The 15,236-nt window shown below is 37.9% G+C and overlaps 1 long non-coding RNA gene across 1 annotated transcript in view; it reads right to left on the bottom strand.

Annotated features, from left to right (window-relative positions):
* Positions 1 to 9,420: 9,420 nt before the first annotated feature.
* Positions 9,421 to 15,236, bottom strand: part of LOC141558428 (uncharacterized) — a 95,081-nt gene continuing 89,265 nt past the window's right edge. The window contains exons 3-4 of the long non-coding RNA XR_012487051.1: positions 11,534 to 11,641; positions 9,421 to 10,061 (exon numbers count right to left, since the gene is read on the bottom strand). This is a non-coding gene — a long non-coding RNA (uncharacterized LOC141558428). The remainder of the gene's footprint in view (positions 10,062 to 11,533; positions 11,642 to 15,236) is intronic.

Genomic DNA, 15,236 nt, shown 5'->3' with positions numbered 1-15,236 from the left:
CTTTTTCTAGCCTTTTAAGTTGTAAGCCCAATTCGTTAATCTTCTCTTTCTCATTTTTCTTCAAATAAGCCTCTAAAGATATAAAATTTCCCCTTATTACCGCTTTAGCTGCATCCCAAAGATTTTGATATGATGTCTCATCATTATCATTATCTTGGGTGAAATTGTTAATTGTTTCTATAATTTGCTCTTTCACCCAGTCATTCTTTAAGATGAGATTATTCAGTTTCCAATTACTTTTTGGTCTATTTACCCCTAACTTTTTACTGAATGTAGCTTTTATTGCATTGTGATCTGAGAAGAAGGCATTTATTATTTCTGCCTTCCTACATTTAATTTTGAGATCTTTATGTCCTAGTATATGGTCAATTTTTGTATAGGATCCATAAACTGCTGAGAAGAAAGTATATTCCTTCCTATTGCCATTCAGTTTTCTCCAAAGGTCTATCATACCTAGTTTTTCTAATGTTCTATTTACTTTTTTAATTTCTTTCTTGTTTGTTTTGTGGTTTGATTTGTCTAAATCTGAGAGTGCAAGGTTGAGATCTCCCACTATTATAGTTTTACTGTCTATTTCTTCTTGCAGTTCTCTTAACTTTTCCTTTAGAAAGTTAGATGCTATACCACTTGGTGCATATATGTTTAGTATTGATATGGCTTCATTATTTATGCTACCTTTCAGCAGGATATAGTTTCCTTCCTTATCTTTTTTAACGAGATCTACTTCTGCTTTTGCTTGATCTGAGATAAGGATAGCTACCCCTGCTTTTTTGGCTTTACCTGAAGCATAATAGGCTCTGTTCCAACCTTTTACCTTTACTCTGTATGTATCTCCCTGCTTTAAGTGTGTTTCCTGTAGGCAACATATTGTAGGGTTCTGCTTTTTGATCCAATCTACTATCCGTCTCCGTTTGATGGGATCGTTCATCCCATTTACATTTACAGTTAAAATTACTAATTCTGTATTTCCTGCCATCGTATTATCCCCAGATTATGCTTTTTTCCCTTGACCCCCCTGATCCCCCTCCCCGATATTTAATTTACAGACCCCCCTTGTGACGCGCAACCCTCCCTCTTTTTTTTTTTTTTTTTTTTTAGGATCCCTCCCCCCTCCCTCCAAGTCCCTTCACTTATTCTCCTTTTCCTTTTCCCTTTTCCTCTCCCCCCTTTTAATGAGGTGAGAGAAAATTCTCTGAAAAACAAATATGTTAATTATTTACTCTTTGAGCCTCTTCTGATGAGAGTAAGATTCACACAATGATTCTCCCCCTCACTAAGTTCCCTCAGATATGGTGTATTTTCTATGTCTCTTCCTGGGATGTAGTTTCCCTCTTTTTATCACTCCTTCCCCTTTTTCTGAACCTACCTCCTTCCCTTTACTACACCCCCCTTTTTTTCTTTTATATCAGTAAAATCAAATTATCCTTGAGTATTTTTTATATACCCACAACAGAGTTACAGTTCTCAAGGGTTCTGTGTACCTTTTTCTGTTTCTCTTCAGTCTTGTGGATGTAGATCAAATTTTTTGTTTAAGTCTGGTTTTTTTCTTAGAAACATATAGAATTCCTCTGTTTCATTGAATGACCATCTTCTTCCATGGAAAAAGATGCTAAACTTAGCTGGGTAGTTCATTCTTGGTTGCAGTCCTTGATCTTTTGCCTTACGGAATATCAGGTTCCAGGCCCTTCTATCTTTTAATGTGGAGGCAGCCAGATCTTGGGTGACCCTTATTGTGGCACCTTGGTATTTAAATTGTTTTTTTCTAGCTGCTTGCAGGATTTTCTCCTTTGTGTGGTAATTCTGCAGCTTAGCCACAATATTCCGTGGTGTTCTTTTTTTAGGGTCTATTTCAGAAGGAGTTCGATGAATTCTTTCCACATCTACTTTCCCTTCTGTTTCTATTATCTCTGGACAGTTCTCTTTGATAATTTCCTGTAAAATAGAATCTAGGCTCTTTTTTTGGTCATAGTTTTCTGGAAGTCCAATAATCCGCAGATTATCTCTCCTAGATCTATTTTCCAGGTCTATAGATTTTCCCAGTAAGTATTTGACGTTGTTCTCCAGCTTCTCATTTTTTTTGTTTTGTTTGACTGATTCTTGGGTTCTCTGTGAATCATTCATTTCTATTTGTTCCATCCTGACTTTTAAGGAGTTATTTTCTTCTTTCACAGTTTTTAGTTCTTTTTGTAAATGCCCAATTTCGTTTTTAAATGAATTATTTTGCTCTATTGAATTTTTTTCCATTTCCCTAATTTTTTTTTTTGAGAATTATTTTCTTTTTCCAATTCAGAAATTCTATTTTCTTGAGACTTTTTTATCTTTTCCAATTCAGAAATCCTACTTTCCTGTGTTTTTTTAACCTTTTCTAATTCACTAATTTTGTTTCCCTGCATCTCCTGTGAATTCTTTATTTTTTCCAACTCCAATTTCAGGACGTTGTTATTCTCTATCATAACTTCCCTTTCTTTTCCCCATTTTTCTTCGATCTCCCTCAATTTTTTAAGAGCTTCTTCTAGGAGAGAGTTATGTGATGGGGGGCAGGAATCGTTCCCCTTTAGGTTGTTATCTTCTGAATCTTTGCTGTTAACTTCCTCGGGGTTGGATACCCGCTCTTTCTCTGTATAGAAGGAATCTATAGTTTTTCTAGCTTTTTTGCTCATACTTAAAAAATGTTTTGGGGTCTGTCCCTGGGGTAGGAAATTATTTACTTCTTTACCAGCTTCCTCCCAGACTGGATGGATGCAGCGGCCCCTGCGCCTGCGCTAAGAGAGAGCTCTGGGAGAGAGTTCCCCACCCCCTCCCTGGAAGTGCCTCAGAGGTGATTAGCACTACTGTGCTTCGAGGGCGTAGAATAGTGAAGACTGCAGGAAGCCCAGCCTATGTGTCCGGGTGGGGAGTGGATGTCTGCAGCAGGTGACGTGAGAAGCCCCTGCGCTCAAACTGGAAGTGTCTGCCAGAAACCGTGGTCCCTAGTTCAAAGGTTCCGCTTCTCTGGGACTTCCTGGAGCTGAGTTCCACTCCCTCCAGCTAAGCTAGGCAGTGTGTGTTGCCTTGGGCCGTATCCAACCACTTGTCAGTCTCTTAACTATTCTCAGGTGGTAGCTGAGGCCACACCCCCTGGTGCCGATTCTCTGCTGAGTCACCCCCCAGGATCAGGGAAAATCTAATCTGAGTTTTAAAATATTTTGGCTTTCTCTTCTGAACTGCTAAATAATTAGCAGAGAAGAGCTAACAGCCTGTGCCAGATTCCTTTACCTCAGTGGCTTCTCTGATCCCAGAGCCCTTCCCAGCGCAATGGGCGCCGTATGCCCCTACCCCACCGTCTGTGCTGGTCTTTCTTATTCCTCCCCTGAGAACTGACCTTTCCTGTTGAAACTCCAGATTCTCTTCAGCTGGTAAGTCGTGCTTCCAGTCCTTGTGGATTCTATCAGTCCTGAGCTAATTTTGAGACTTAATTTATCTAATTGGTTGTGAGGGAGTGAGGACGTTCACTGAGTCGTGTGTTTCTTCTCCGCCATCTTGGCTCCGCCCCTAGAAAGAATTCTTGTATGTGCTAAAGAAAGAACAAAAAGCAAAACAGACAAAAAATAAAAAATAAAAACACCCAACTCTTTTTAATCAAATAAGAATGGTAAAGGAAAAATTAGGAAAAGAAATGAGAAAAATGCAAGCATGTTATAAAAAGAGAATTAACAGCTTATAAAAGAAGCACAAAAATACTGAAACAAAAACAATTTAAAATTGGCTAACTGGTAAAAGAGGCACACGTTTTCCTTTGGTGAAAAGAATTCCTTAAAAAAGCAGAATTGGCCAAATGATAAAAGGAGAACAAAACCTAACTGATAAAAATAATTCCTTAAAAATAAGAATTGAGCAAGCGGAAAGTAATGACGCCATGAGCCATCAAGAAACAATAAAATAAAGCCAACAGAATGAAACAAATAGGAACAAAATGTGAAATATCTCACCAGAAAAACAACTGACCTAAAAAATAGATTGAGGAGAGGTAATTTAAAAATTATTGGACTACCTGAAAGCCATGATCAATAAAAAGAGTTTCGACATCAGATTTCAAGAAATTTTTAAAAAACCCACACTTGTCAATAGAAAATACACACACACACATCATACATATAAATATGTGTGTGTGTGTATATATATGTATGTATATACATATATATATGTATGTAAAATATTTAAGGGGGGATGTGAATGAAAGTTTATTGGGTAATAGGATTTAAGGATAGATGGAATCTTAGAAATCATCCAATCTAGCACTAATCCCCTTCCTTTTTTTAAAACAGAAAATGGAAGCCAAGAGAGGTAAAATATTTCTTCTGAGTCACAGAAGTACTAAGTATGAGACCTGAAATTGGCACCAGATAGATTTCACCCAGAGTAGAAATCACAAAGTGAGCACTGCTTTGTGGTGATTTTTGTTAAATAGATTGATATGTCTTCAAATGTATGAGACCTTGAGATAGATTAGCTTGGTGGGGAGGTGGGAGGGTGGGAAAATGCAGGGATGTGAAAGAATCATCGATATTAGAGATAGGAGGGACTTAAAATTACAGAACAAAAGAATGAGAAGGGACCTCAGAGGTCTGGTCTATCCCTCCTTCCCTTTTTACTCTGGGAGGCTCTCAGTCTTAGGGTTTCTTCCCAGCAGGAGGAATTTGAAGAAGAACTATATTTCCCCTCTTTGCCTTTCTTAGCAAATCACATCTTATGAACATGAACATTTTCATTCATCTCCTGGAAATGGATCACATTTTAACGCTGTACCCTCTCTTTTTACTCCTGTCTTCATAATGAAGATTTAAGCCCTATAGAATCTGAACTCTTGTACCTAGTGAAGGAAAAGATATCATCCCTTGCAAAGCATACCTCCCTAATCCTTGTGTAAAGCTGAAATCAGTCAGAGATATTTGTCTCCTTTATCTCTTAAAATAGAATAGGAGACATGACTAGGTCCCCCTTACAGGTTATTTATTGGTCTTGCATTCATGGAGATTCTCCAAAAGATCTAGAGTTCACTCATAGGTACTTTAAATTTAGTTGGAGTTATCTATAGAGCTTTGGCTCTATATGACTCTATTTGATTTTAGATAACAATGACTCATCAGCAATGCCTTCAAATTATACTAAAACAAGCTTCAAATCCACCTTTCTTACTTGGGGAGGGGAGATTATTAGTTTCAGAAAGTTTTTATTCATTTTATACCAGAGATAGCATATGTAAAATTCTTTGCAAATATTTTTAAATTTAATTTTTTGGTTACATTTTAGGTTCCAAATTATTTTCCTCCCTCCTTCTGCATCCCACACTAAAGAAGATCACCCTTTGAAACATATATAAATATTTGCAAATTTTAAAGCTTCCTCTAAATACTGTTATTTGCTCTTTGTTTGTTTGTTTTTGCCTACAACAGTTTTAATCTGAAATGTATACTATGAACTTAAACAATGATCTGGGATCCTATTTTTTCCAGTGCCACTTGTTTTCTACCAGTTTTAAGGATCCAGGGGAAGGAAATACCAATATCATCTGGCTTGGTAGAGCATAATATAATCTTTCCCATAAGAGAGTCTTGGACATCTTGAAACAAGAAAGCTAGACAAAAGATACCCATTCCTTTGGATACATAAGTCCCTTAGAGAAGGACCAAGATTATCAGGAAATAGGGACAGAGTTGCTCAAAATTACAAAGAAGATTGGATTCCAATTGAGATGCTCTTAATATTAATCCACCTTTAATGGCACTGTTGCCCCCAGAGGGACTGTCCAACTTTTTGTTTCCATACTACTTTTCTCCCATCAGGCAAACCTCTCTGCCACCACTTTTGGCTGAGGTTTACAGGACACAAGTTGAACAAACCATGAACTTATTGGCCCTTCCTATACCTATTGCCATAACCCAACCTCTTACCCATCCTGGTTCACTGTTTTAATAACCATTTTCCTAATATTTCTATGTGCTAAATTTCAGCATTCTGCTGACTTATACATTTGCTCACCTCCCACTTTTCAGTGGGCCAGCATCCCATGTCATTCTCTGTCAACTTTAGGGATCCAAAGGACATTGTTAACATTTCCCATTTACTGCCTCTTGTATTCCTGGGCAGGGATATGTTTGGGGGGAATTTGACAAGAATCTAACAGTCCACCTAGCTTACATGATCTGCCCTGATACTCTGCTACATAATCAATCTGCCGCACCTTCTTTTCTCTTGTTTTTGCCCATTCTCTCTTGACCAGCTGAGGTTTCCGAATACTGATCCTTGGACCCAAAGGTGCAATCACATTTCTGTTTCCTCCCATATGTCTGGATCACTAGACATTAATCATAGCTCACTTTCTTGCACTCTACTCCTTGTTTATTTCTTTTATTTCAGACTCACCATCTGGATTCATGTTATATGTTCATTAGATTGTAAGCTCCTTGAGGGCAGGCCCTGCCTTTTACTTCTTTTTGTATCCTCAGCACTTAATACAGTTCCTGGAACCTAGTAAATGTTTAATAAATGTTCATTGAATTCATTCCCTTTTTCTCTGTGCATTGACTTTCTACCTTCAATCTTTTGCTCACTTTCCCATATCTGCCAGACACCAACATCCTAACCCTATTATTTTTTTTTTGTTCTCACCTTATTTGTTGCTGACCAAAATCAGGTTCTGACAACATCTGGAAGCAATTGTTGGTGGTCCTTTCTACTGTATATGACCTGAATATTCAATGAGTTATTTTAAACACACCAATCACAGAATTTAGAGCTGGAAGATTATCTCTACTCCAACCTCCTCATTTCACCTAAATTTATAGGAAAACTAAAGTTAAGAGAATAAAGAGACTTGCTGAAAGTTAACGCATAGCAAGCATATAATATAAAGATAAATTACCAAAGCTAAGATTCGAACCTAGGTTTTCTGATTCCACATCCAGGATTTTAACATCCAAATCAGTGCAGTCCCTTCTAAAGTCATCAGTGTGGATGGCACCATAGCCTGCACCATTTTCTGCTCCCTTTTTTGGGAATTGTCTTATGAGGCAATCTAGGAGCTGAGCAAGACAAGTTTGATTTTATAGTTACACTGTGTTCTATGATGATTAGAAATGATATTATACAGACTGATATTCATCTGACTGGGCTCCAGTTAACAGTAGTCTATTTCCCCCAACCAAAAAATAATCAAGCCTACAGTCAAAGAAAGAAATATTTGTCACCTTTGAGATTTCAAAATCTGCTATTGGTAACATGGGCAGTTTTCCAAAGGAGTTCTCAACTAGTTCTGGACAATGGTTAATGCATATGAATTTTGGGGCTCCTAAGGGGACTACTAATTTGGTTAGGTAAATACTAGTCTATTTTCTGAATAATCAATCAGGCAACTAATTTTAAAGTTCCTAACTCTTTCTTTTCTTATTTCCTTCTCCTCTTTTCTACTTCTCTTGGGCTGCCTTTCCCTTTTTTCCTTCCTATTCCAATTTCTTCACACGCACACACATACACACACACAATCCATCCCCCTTCAATGCAATGGGTCAGCAGCCAATACCTAGGGAACACCACAGGGCTAAAGAGATGCTGACCCATGGCACTATATGCGTCTCAAAGGCCTTGGCCAAAGTGCCCTCACGCCAGCATTTTCTCTCTATTTTTTTCTTTTCTCTGCCGTGGAGCTGTGGAGCCTGCTGGGTTGCGGAAGTGCTAATTAGCCCAATTAGCCCTTTCTGTATGGTCACCCACAAAGCTTCCCCAGAATTCTCTGGAGGAAATACACAGATAGTTAGTGAGCCGCATGGAAAATTTTAAAGAGAGGCAGGTAATTTTTTAAAATCCCTGTGGGCCAGATGTGAGGGGCTCCCAGGGGAGAGGGCATAAAGGGGGAGGGAAGGGGATGTGAGTCTACCTTGGAGCCAGTGTGATGACTCAGCTAATAGTCATGGGATTTTTGTCTAGTTTCTAGTTGCTTTCAATTCCAGAATCAGACACTAGATTTTCCAAGCTTTTAGAAAGGAGATCTCCAATTCACTCTTTTATTCCAAAAGTAAGAAAACTAAGGTCCAAAAAAAAGAAGTGATTTTTACCCTGCTAACACCTGCTCTTATACTTTGAGCTACTGCTGTTGCTTGGATGTGCCCAGAGAAACAATTGTCCCTTGGTGGTATGGCAATCAGAGTTGTAACTAGCACAGAGTACCCAGAATTTTGTGAAACACCAGCATAGGGAAGAGGTGAGCATATTTCTTTTCTTTTTTTAAAAAGCTTTTTATTTTCAAAACATATGCATAGATAATTTTCAGTATTCATCCTTGCAGAACTTTGTGTTCCAAATTTTTGTCTCCCCCCTCTTTCTCCTATCTCCTCCCCTACACAGAAAATAGTTCAATATAGTTTAAACATATGTGATTTTCTATACATATTTCCACAGTTATCATCTTGCACAAGAAAAATCAGATCAAAAAGGAAAAAAAAAAAGCAAACAAATGACAACAAAAAAGTGAAAATACTATGCTGTGATCCACATTCAATCCCCACATGCTCCCTCTGAGTGCAGATGGCTTTCTCCATCATAAGAGCATTGGAATCAGACTGAATCACCTCATGTTGAAGAGTCCATCAGAATTGATCATCACATAATTTTTTTGAGGGGATTAACCAAATATATAACTTCTTTAATTTCTGTACTTTTGTAAGCAATACTACACCAGAAATTTTATTTTTCAGCGATGTATCATAGGTCTCTCTGTCTCTGGGATGTTTCCTTCCCATCATCTTCTTTTTTTTTTTTTTTAATTAATTTATTTATTTAGAATTTTTTCCCACAGTATATATGCATGAGCAATTTTTTTATAACATTATCCCTTGTATTCATTTTTCCAAATTATCCCCCCCTCCACTCCCTCCCTAGGATGACAGGCAATCCCATACATTTTACATGTGTTACAATATAAACTATATACAATGTATGTGGATCATCACATAATCTTGCTCTTGCTGTGTACAATGTTCTCCTGGTCTAACTTCACTTAGCATCATCAATTCATGTAAGTCTCTCCAGATCTTTCTGAAATTATCCTGTTTATCGTTTCTTACAGAACAATAATAGGTGAGCATATTTTTTATCTTAACCCCTGTCCCTGAGGCTTGTCCCATAGGCTTCTTCCACTGGACCTAGTTGCCAAGTGGGTGTATGGGGGATTTAGGGAGAACTGAGCACCCTTTTCAGGGCTGCTCATCTAACTTTAGGCTCTACCTGTCACTCAAATCTCACCTATGACTCCAAGAAGCATTGGCCCCTCCCCAGCAAAACCATCTTGGTGGGCAGTCTAAAGCAGGGTAAGGACCTCAAAGCTCTGGGTGAGTTAGAGGGATGTCTACCCCTAACATGCAAGCACTTTCCCAGGGCAGAATGGGCACATGAAAACAAGGTGTTCCAATGGCCACAAAGGGCCATTTGAGCTTGGCCAGACATTGAAGCCACCATGATCCACTGCACCCCATGATATTGCAAGTTTGACTTGTTCTGTCATTGAACTTCAGTGAATGTGTAAGAGAGAATGAGGCTGATGAACATGCAAGTCTCCCTCACTTAAATCCAATTCACACAAAAGTTATAAAACATCATCCCATACTGTCACTGGTCCTCTTCAAATGTGTACGTTTGTGTACACCATCACCACCATCAGTTGTCAAGTGGGGCAGAATCCCCTAAGCTTCCATTCCCAAGAAAGCAACACTATCCAGGTGCCTGCTTTCCCTTTCCCACCCAGTTTTCCAATTCCTGTAGTTTCTGAGGATGGGTGACTTGCACCAGCTCTTGCCCTGTTCTTTGGTCTGTCTCCTTTCAGAACCCCATCTTCCTACCATACACTTATACACTGAATTTACCCAAGCATAAGAAAAATTTAATTATAGCCCTAATATCAAAATTACTGTATTCAGCCTCTTCCTCCTTCTGCTCTTCCTTCTTCACTTACTCTTTCTCTTCTTTTTCCTCCTTCCCTTCTTTCTCCTCTTTCTCCTCTTCCTCAGAATCATTTAGTTGGCAGAGGAGGCCTAGTACATAAATGGACAAGAAAATAGAAAGACATTTCAGACTGATTATTATACACGAAGCTTCAAATCTGTTATGAACAACTTGCTATTACTTTTAAATGTAAAATAGTTACTGTGTAATTTTTTCCTAGAGATGATGACTATCATATGTATATATATGCATATAAATATATATATATATACATATAAATATATATACACACATTCATACATATATACATCCATATATACACATACATATATATATACACATATGTATATAAAATCATTTTATACATGGTTCTATTTATCAATTCTCTGTATGTAGATCGAGTCTTATTTCACATGTCCTATGGAGTTAATTTGGATATTTATAATAGTCAAAATTACTTGGTCACTCAAAGTTTTTTTTTTTTTTTTCTTGCTAAGGCAATTGGGGTTAAGCAACTTGCCCAGGTTCCCACAGCTAGGAAGTGTTAAGTGTTTGAGGTCATATTTGAACTCAAGTCCTCCTGACTTCAGGACTGGTGCTCTCTCCACTGCACCACCTAGCTGCCCCACTCAAAATTATTTTTAAAACAGTATACAACATTCTTTGGTTCTGCTCATGTCACTCCATTATTTCATGCATATCTATCTGTATTTTTCTACGGTCATTGAAGTCATTATTTCTTATAACACAGTAGTATTCCATCACAATCATATACCACAACTTGTTTAGCCATTCCCTAATAATAATTTTAAAATTTCCCTTTTAAATCAATTCAATAATAATTCAATTCAATCAAAATCAATTCAATAAATCAAATCAATAATAATCAATAATGATAAATAACATTTATATAGTATTATAGGTTATCAAATGTTTTTCATACAATAATCTTATCTGGTCTTCCCAACAATTCTGTAGTGTAGGTTTTACAGGCACTAATTATTGTCCTTCTTGAATTACAGAAACAAATTCAGACAGTTGTCCAGGGTGTTATAGCTCATAAGTGTCATAAGCGGGATATGTCATATCGTTCTTGGACATTTATACATGCAAGGTGGTATACTGGACTCTCACAATATAGTGCTTAAATCTTAAAATAGAAATGAAAACATAAGTGAACAGTTTTAAAATAAAATAATAGAATAAAAGGACTATTTTCAAGTGAATAAGTTTTTATTAAGGACTTAACTGTGTAGCAGGGATACTGTTTTCAGTATTCAACAAATTAACTTTTTCCAGAATGAAACAATCGGATTTTATTTTTGTTTGATTTTTGTATCCCTAGAATTTAGCATAGTATCTGGCACATAATAGGTTAATAAATATCGGTCAATTAACTGGTGATTGCTTAAACAGCCAGCAAAACCCTAAAGTCTTAGTGTATAAAGCGCCTCCTTCCTAGGATTTTAATCTACTATTGGTCATGAGTGAGTTTTTCAGGATCCTTCAGTGCCTGGAACATCTGATTTCATGGTATTTGTGAAAGAAAAAGTTTAAACACCTGGAAGGCATCTTCCAGCTTCAGGGTAGACTCTGTCCAGGAGAGCAGGATGGAATGACTTCATGGAAGATGATTCTTTGCCAGGGCTGAGGGTGCTAGCTGTCTTGCCTGCCAAAAACAAAAATGAGGTGGGAGAGCTGGCAAGGAAAAGTCAAGTCCAACCGGATTTTCTTCCCTCTTAGGTGCAACTCAACTTGTCTTACAATCCTTTGTTCTTAAAAAGAAAATACAAAAAAGAAAATCACCTTAGCCCCCAAATACTAAGGCTCCAAATCCAGAATTAGTAAATGTCCTAAATACTTTTCAGTAGCCAAGGTCCATTCCAAAAGTCTCTGAAGACCCTAACAGCAGCAAATCACTTCAGTCTTTTAGCATCTTCTCCTTATTATTTACAATTAGGTTTTTAAGAGTCCCCTCATTAAAATCTCATCTCTTCACCCCACCCCCATGTCCAGGATATAGATTTATAAGAAGCAAAGAATTGGACCGGGAGCCATAGGAATATGTCAGAAAAGCTGCACGGGAGACACCTAGGGTGTTAGAATGTGAATATATGAATGAAAAAATATGTCACCGGTTCCTCTGGCCCTAAGTACTCTCTCTCTCTTTCCCAGTAAATTTGTAAAAGGGGCAAAGAAAGCAGTTTGTTGCTTGCCCTATATGAAAGCAGAATGTCTTATTTTTCTGATGAAGGCCTCAGGTGGATAATTTAGGAAGATATAATAGGGCATTCTCATACATCAGTTAAATATTGGACACTATGCCATGGCTTTTTCTGAGTACTCTGCTTGGGGACTGGAAGGCTTGAATATTATTAAAGGATCTGTCACAAAGTACACTCAAGCTGGCATGTGCTAAAGCTAGATAGTTATTTGCCAGGAACTGGGGGGGGCGGGGAGAGGGAAATCTCAGTAGACCTACAGTCAAGGAATAGTGGACACAGCTTTGATTTAAGAAAGTGCTGGCACATATAACTTCCTGGATGCAGATAACATCATGGACTTTGGGGAATGTATTAAGTTGCACCCCCTGTGGCTTGATAACTGCTCTGGATGTGAATTATGAAATTCTGGATTGATATGTTAAGGACTTGAATGATCTCTATCTCCAACCTGTGCAACATCTGAGCAATCTGTTTTATGCTTAGGGCTAGATGGCTCATTCCATATGGGATCATCATTCCCTCCCCCACCAGCCATTATCCCAAATAAAAATGTAAATAGCAAAATTAAGAAGAGCCCTTAGCATCTGGTCTGAACAAAAAGCTAAACACAAGCCTTGAAGGGGAAGTCCTTTATATTAAATAATAATTATAAATGCTACCTTATATTCACATAATCCTTAGACTTTTTTTTTCAGAGCTCTTTAACAATCATTTTCTTATTTATTTTTTGACTGAGTGGATGGGGAAGATGGATATTACTAACCCCATTTTCTTTTTTCTTTTTAATCCTTCCTATTGTTCTTCTTGTTAGCATTATATTTCAAATACTTCAAAAAGGTCCCTGATTTTGCTTCTACACCTTGGTAACTGGTCTTCATGAATTGCTGCAGCCAAAAATATCATTGCTTCCTAGCCAACTTTCTGGTAATAAGCCTCTCAAAATTTCACTAGGCTGGTCCTCAGACAACAGACATACAGTAGGCTGCCAGGTCTGTACTCAAAGCTTTTCCAGCTTGATAAGATCAGCCAAAGCTTGTGCCCCACTGGCATAATGTTGAAGAACTCGGAGGTTACCTCAATGCCATGATAAAACATTAGAGTGCATCTTAATTCTTAGGATGATGATGATGATTGTAATTGATGCCAATAAATTGCTCTCTCATCTTCTTGTATTATTTTCCTACTGGACCCAGAGGAAAATAATGATAATTAATAGAGCAAGCTGTACCTTGGGTACTGAGAAATGCTTTCCTCTTTTTTTCTCTGGGAGCCCAGATCCTTCTGACTGTGCTTCTTACTCTACAGACATTGCCCCCATAACTCAGCTGCCTTCTTACTCTAGACTCTCTCTCTGCCTTGACAGTCCCTTCTCCCATGGGTGAGTGCTTTTCAGGATCTTCATTTTGGAAATAAAACTATGCTTTATTCCCTTTTTATTAACAGTGTGTTTGCTTCATCACCATGCCTCTTAGTGGGTACCTATGAATGACCCAGAAAAAAAGCAGGGACTGGGGATCTGTAATAATAAATTGTCCTGTCTTTGTTATCCTGAGCAATAATTTTGCATAGTTATATGCAGGTCTTCAGAGTTTTCCCTCTGTCCATCTTTGAAGTTGGAGAGCATTTGAAGTTTGGGGCTACTGTAATGTGCCTAGAGGGGGTCTTTTGCATATGTGGTGAGAGTTTGATGAGGACTTCTGAGCTTGTAGTTGAAGTAGTGAAACTTTTTGTGGGGCAAAATGGTAAATTACCCTTTCTTACTGGTACAAGGAAAAGTAACTCCTTGTCTTTGTAGCCCAAGGAAAGCAGTACATGAGCTGTGTGTAGACTGCTTTGATCCTTCAGCACTCTATGCCATATGCAGCACTGGGATGCTCACCAAGAACCCACACAGCTTGAAATATTGTCATGTCATTAGCATTTGTAACCTGATCATTAAATAGGACTCCTAGACCTATCTTTTCTTGATAGCGCAACAAGTTCCACTCTTGGATTACTTCTCTTTAATAAATTTCTTGTTTCTTAACACCCAAAGAGTTCTCCCGGGAACATGTGACTTTGAGTCATTTTCTAGGGTACTGGATTTGCCTTCAAAACCCAACATTACCCAGAAACATTTTCATATAAATTATATTTATTATAACACTTATCAGGGCAGAGATGAGGCTTTCCCTTAAGCTCCAGTTAGTTGAGAATTAGTGATATTTCCCTCTGCCTTTTTCTCAGAGAGATCACCTACTATTCCACAGAAACAAATCTTCAACAGTGATAGGGGAAGTCATGGTAGGGTGAATGGAGCTGGGAACTTAAGTGAAAACAGTATCAGCTTTCTGTCTCCCAGTCTGCTTCCCAGACCCAGTGTCTTTGACCAGACTTGTGTCAGCATCCACACACCTATTCTGCATCTTCTCTTTCCTTTCCTAGTCTTTGTACTTCTATATATCTATAAGAGGAGTAGGGTCAGATACTGGGGGTAGAAGCACTAATCATGTGTAAGTATCCCTGCTGACCACATATTGACTTAGTTTTTAAAATGTAATACTATCTATGCTTTATTGTATTTTTATTTATTTTGTTAAATATTTCTCAATTACATTTTAATCTTGTTGCCATGGGACTCCCTGTATTTGACACCTCTGCTGTAAAGCATAACCTTTTGTTCCTGCCCCCATCCCCTACCTGGTGCTGTTTGACTAGAGATAGCCATTACTTATTTCTGATTGTTACCATAATTATCAAACACTGGAGTTTCCATATGCCTTGTCTGCCAGAACCTTTTTTGGGAGGTGAGGGTAATGGAAGAATGTTTTATAAATGTCATTTTTATATTTCACTGCCATTTCCAAATGATTTCCCTTCCTTCCCAGAACCTCCCCTTGTAACAAACAAATATACTTAAGGAAAACAATTCAACACATTGCCTAGTTTGTCTTGCTCTTAGCTTTCCTCATTTTTCTCAAATCAATGCTTATATCTTGACCCCATGGCATTATAGGACAAGAAGTATTTTCCTATCAATGCCTGTGCCTCAGGCCCACG

This window comes from Sminthopsis crassicaudata, chromosome 2 (genome assembly GCF_048593235.1).
Source record: "Sminthopsis crassicaudata isolate SCR6 chromosome 2, ASM4859323v1, whole genome shotgun sequence".
Lineage (NCBI taxonomy): Eukaryota > Metazoa > Chordata > Mammalia > Dasyuromorphia > Dasyuridae > Sminthopsis > Sminthopsis crassicaudata.
This window is presented reverse-complemented; position numbering and strand designations above follow the sequence as displayed.